Source organism: Nelumbo lutea, chromosome 1 (assembly GCF_056320005.1).
Source record: "Nelumbo lutea isolate HS-2025 chromosome 1, American lotus-T2T, whole genome shotgun sequence".
NCBI lineage: Eukaryota > Viridiplantae > Streptophyta > Magnoliopsida > Proteales > Nelumbonaceae > Nelumbo > Nelumbo lutea.
Window position 1 is genome coordinate 185201053 of NC_142684.1, and position 5785 is coordinate 185206837.

Genomic DNA, 5785 nt, shown 5'->3' on the forward strand with positions numbered 1-5785 from the left:
GAATTTCTAGGATCATATTGATGGTTCGCCCCCTCCTATTGTAGGCTTAAAAAGATCAGCTCCTGATCCTATTAGGAGTTTCCTAATTCAGATAATGATAAGACCCTTATCTTATTTGCAGATTAGATCAACATTCTCCTGATCTTATCAGGAGGTTTCCAGATCTGAATTCAGATCTGGTATCTCTGAGTGGATAGGGTAGAACTCTATCCTATCAACTGATTTAGTCCCATATCCACCCCCTCTATTTAACTAATTAAAACAGGCTAGTTCGAAATGGGCTTTAGGCCTAATAAGTCTATATGCTCAAACTATTGCCCAGTTGTGCTTCTTTGTATGGCGTGGGACCCAAGCATGATCTACACATCAGCCACATGGGTTCGGCTCAGCCTTTGTTACAAGGCCTGGCCGAATACACTGTTGTGGACAGTGCACCCCCTAAAACCCATCACATGGGCTTCTATTGGGCCCAACACTTACATTAAGTGGTCCCTGAGCCAAACCACCTTATAAAAACCTAGGGACTGTGGGCAGATGCACGATTAGCCCATCAGGTATTACCCTCAGTGGCCTTACACTTAACCTCTCAGCCCGCAATGATTAAATACTGCCCAACAAGAGAGGACCTCTCCTTCGGCTGCAAGGAACAGTGTTGCACTCTCTGCTTATATGGATATCAGGAATTAAAACATTTTGCAAACATTTTAGAAACCATATATATATATATATGTTTATATCTACTATAAAATATATTTTGCAAAACAAATCTCAACGATTGAAATCGGCTGCCGGCAGTCTTGATTTCCATCAGAGAGAGTGTAACCCCGATCATTACCTTTGTCCGACAAATGGGCTAATCCTATCACTATGATCACCCACTCAGATGAATTCTCAGACTGTCCCAACATACCCAGGTTTTGACCCCCGCTAAGGATTTCACTGATTGGTACATCAAAGACAGCCCAATCCGACACCTAGTGCAGTATCATAATCGAGTCTAGGGGTCAGGTGTAACTTTCCAGTTTTGCCCATTAATCTCCAAGGTCCAGGGCAATACTAAAAATTTAGTCCGGTTCAAAGATTCAATTAATCATACACTGCATGTGCCTTGGATCTTAGCCTGGCGGCTAAGACAGGCCACCCCAACCAACTTGGTGGCACATCAGTGTTAGCCTTATCAAGATAGGTCTCCCCAGACCAACCCACCGGCTGTGAACATTCTAAACTAACACAAGTCTCATTAAGTGTCCAGTTTAAGGGTATAACACAGAAACAAATCACAAGAACATGAATCAAATATGCACTTTATTCATTTACAATAAACGTCAAAAGTACATCATTCTGATTGAAGTAAGGGCATACAAAGACTGTCTAACAGCTCCCACTTGCACTTAGGTCTAATCTGGTATAAGCCGGAGTCTCATGCTTTCCACATGTTTCTCAAACACTTTCTGTGATAGTGGCTTCGTCAATGGGTCTATTACATTTTTCGTTGATGCTACATTCTGAATCAAGACATCCCATCTACCAACAATCTCCTGTAGTATGTGGTACTTCCTCTTGATGTGCTTGGACTTTGAGTGGGCTCGTGGCTCCTTAGCCTGAGCAATTGCTCCATTGTTGTCACACAACAACGGGATGGGTGATGTGTTGGATGGAACTATTCCCAACTTGTGAACAAAATTCTTCATCCAAACTCCTTCTTTGGCAGCCTCACTTGCGGCAATGTATTCGGCTTCGGTTGTGGAGTCTGCGGTAGACCCTTGTTTGCTGTTTTTCTAGAAAACAACACACGATCCTATCGTGAAAACATATCCAGGTGTAGACTTTCTATCATCTGAATCCGACTGGAAATCAACATCAGTATACCCTTGGATCTGTAGTTAACTACCATCGAATACCAGGCAAAACTCTTTTGTCCTTTGTAGGTATTTTAGTATATTTTTCACAGCGGTCCAGTGCTCCTGCCCTGTGTTGTTTGAAATCTGCTTACCACACTCACTGCCTGAGCAATGTCAGGGCGAGTGCACAGCATGACATACATGATGCTCCCTACGGTAGAGGCATAGGGAATGTCTTTCATGCCCTCAATCTCCTTAGAAGTCTTGGGAGACATTTCTTAGAGAGAGTGACTCCGTGCCTGAAAGGAACATTTCTTTTCTTGGAGTTCTCCATGTTGTATCTTTTGACTATTTTGTCAATGTAATCAAATTGGGATAATCCTATTATCCGCTTCGATCTATCTCTATAGAGTCGAAAACTCAGTACATAGGAGGCTTCTCCAAGATCTTTCATGGAGAATTGCTGTAAAAACCATACTTTCACCGTAGTTAACATTCCTACATCGTTCCCAATGAGTAGAATGTCATCTACATACAAAACCAAGAAAGTAACTTTATCGTTACTGGATTTCTTGTAAACACAAGGCTCATCTGAATTCTGTTTGAAGTCAAACAATTTGACAGCAGAGTCAAAATGGATGTTCCAACTTCTAGAAGCTTGCTTAAGTCCATAAATGGATTTGTTAAGTTTACATACCATGTGTTCCTGACCAGCAGCAATGAAGCCTTGCGGCTGCTGCACATAGATATGTTCAGTAAGATCTCCATTCAGGAACGCAGTTTTGACATCCATTTGCCAAATCTCGTAGTCATGGTATGCTGTTACAGTTAGTAGGATCCTAATGGATTTTGAGCATGGCCACAAGCGAAAAGGTTTCCTCATAATCGATGCCCTCTTTCTGAGTGTACCTTTTCGCCACCAGACGAGCTTTATAGGTCTTAACCCTATCATCGGGGCCCTTTTCCTCTTATAGATCCATTTGCAACCAATTGCTTTTACTCCGGAGGGTGGATCTGCTAGAGTCCAGACTCTATTGGTCTCCATTGAGTCCATCTCAGCTCTCATGGCCTTCACCCACTTCTGAGAATCTATGTCCAACATAACTTCCGCGTAAGTCACGGGATCCTCTTCACTAGTCAAGGTTTCCACCAGGTAATTATCCTAGTCATAACCATAATGGACTGGTGGCCTAGATACCCGAGTGGATTTTCTAGGTTGGTCACTACCTAGAACTTATGGGACATTTCCCACTGCTCCTAAGCTCTCTTCGTCAAGAACTACTTCCTAATGATGGGTGTCCAGGATGTAATCAATTTCCAAGAATTGTGCATTCCGGCTGCAGAAGACTTTCTGCTCACCTGGGTCATAGAATAGGTAACCCACAGAGCCTTTCGGGTAGCCTACAAATAGGCAACGACTGGTATTGGATTCCACTTGTTTGCACTCGTTCTTCTAACGTGTGCGGGACAACCCCAAATCTTCAAGCGTCTAACACTTAGTTTCTTTCCGGTCCAAAGTTCATATGGAGTGTTCATAACCGATTTGGTTGGAACCCGATTCAGCAAATAAGTTGTAGTCTCTAATGCGTAACCCCAAAAGGATGTGGGTAACTCTGAGTGTATGAGAAGTGACTAGACCATATCCAATAAGGTCATATTCCTCTTCCTTGAAACACCGTTAATTTGTAGTGTAGTAGGAGGAGTCAACTGTGATACTATCCCATTGTCCTTTAAGTAGTCCCTAAATTCGTCAGAGAGATACTCGCCACCTTGATCTGATCGAAGGGCTTTAATTTCTCTCCCTAACTGTTTCTCGAGCAGTGTAGTCTTCACCAAGCCTTGAACACAGTTACATGTGTTGGAAGATGCCACGTGGATTGAGAATTGGGACCCTGCCTAAAGCAAGTAGTAGCAGCAAGCTACTCTATTACAACTATACTAGTCAAGGTACTTGACACCTTTTATGCATTGCTACTATCCATTTTAATTATATTGGAATGGTGTGCACTTTGTTCTCTCAAGTTACATTATGAAAATCCTAGCCTGGAATATAAGGGGGGGGGGGGGGAAGGAAAAGAAACCCAAAGAACCCTAAGAAACTGGATTTCCGCTTGGAACCTGGACATATTTTTTCTTTCTGAAACTAAAATGAATGAGCAAGGCTTTGAGACCCTTTGTAGAAAGCTTCACTCCTACAACTCAAGAAGTATTGGAGCTAAGGGCCTTAGTGGTGGGCTGCTTTGTGGTTGGAAAGAAGGTCTCTCTATCAGGATCATTGATTCCTCTCAAAAACATATAGAACTGAGTGTTGAGTCAAACCCTCAAAACCACAGTTGGACTATCTTGCTTCTCTATGGCCAACCTAGTAGAGGAAATAGGGAGGACTACTAGAACTCCCTAATCACATATAAAACTTACCTCCTAAGCACTATGTGGATTGTGATTGGAGACTTCAATGGCATCACCTGCACTCGAACAATGAGGGTACAAGCAATAGAGTTCACACATCACAAACCCCATAGAACTTTATAGAACATCCTTCATTTAGGCTGTTCTGGCCCATTCTTCACATCGACAAATAACCAAGTAGGGAGAAGAAGAGTCTGTGAAAGGCTAGACAGAGCCTATGCAAGTATATAATGGCTAGAATGGTTCTAGGACACAAAGCTCCATGCCTTTCCAGCATTAAATTCAGATCACAACCCTCTCATATTTAGTACCTCCCCTCCCATGCTATAAAGGGAAAAACCCTTTCACTTCCTTCCAATGTAGGCAGAACATGAGGATTGTAGTCAAATCATTCAGGAGCAATGGAGAAAAAAAAATAAATGGATCAAGGACGTACAAAATAGCATCTAAGCTAAAAGTAGTCAAAAAAGAGTTGCAACATTGGAACAAAATACAAAATGATCTTTAGAGATATCACCACTACCCTGAAAAAACTAGAAGCTGACATGTTAGAGGAAAGCAAACATTTGGGCATCAGACTCAAAGAACTGGAGGCCCAGTATAATAGTTGGTTGAAATATGAGGAGTAGCTTTGGAGGCTAAAGTCAAGGGAGATATAGATACAAGAAGGGGATCGTAACACCAAGTTCTTCCACCAAAAAACAAATCACAAGCGTAGATGGAATGGATTTGGAGCAAGCAAGGAGAATGGATCTCAGACCCCAACCAAATTGTAGATACACTCAAGAACTAAATCCTGGATGTAAGCGGAGTAGATGAAGAATTCAACCAAGTTTGGCTTGAGGGACTCCCATTAAAAGAGATCTCCGAAGAATATAAAATCTCTCTCACCACTACACCCACTCCTGAAGAGGTCAAAGCAGCTCTTTTCCAAAGGAACCCACACAAAGCCCCAAGCTTAGATGGATCCACAACCTATTTCTTTCAGCATTATTGGAGCATTGTAGGGAGTGACATCACTACTATGGTACAAAACTTCTTTCATAGTAGAAAACTCCTAAAACTATTAAACCATACTCTCCTTGCCTTTATCCCCAAAAGAGCTAGCCCGGAGATAGCAGAACATTATAGACCCATGAGTCTATGTACCACAATGTACAAAATCATTGCGAAAGTAATGGAAAATAGGCTCAAACCTATACTAAAAGCCTTAATTAATGATAATCAAGTTGTCTTTATTGAGGGTCGAAGCATAGTAAACAACATTGTTCTGGCCAAGGAAGTCATCCACAAACTAAAAACCCAAAAAGCCAAGAAGAAATGGGTAGTGCTCAAAATTGACATGGCTAAAGCCTTTGATAGAATGGGTTGGCAATTCCTTGTTCAAGTAATGAGAAAAATGGGATTCCCAATGGAGTGGTGTGAAATGACATGGCAATGCATCCCCATAACTTCTTATTCCATTAAACTCAATTGTAGCACTTATGAACACTTTGTAACAAAAAGGGGTCTCTAATAGGGAGACCCACCCTCAC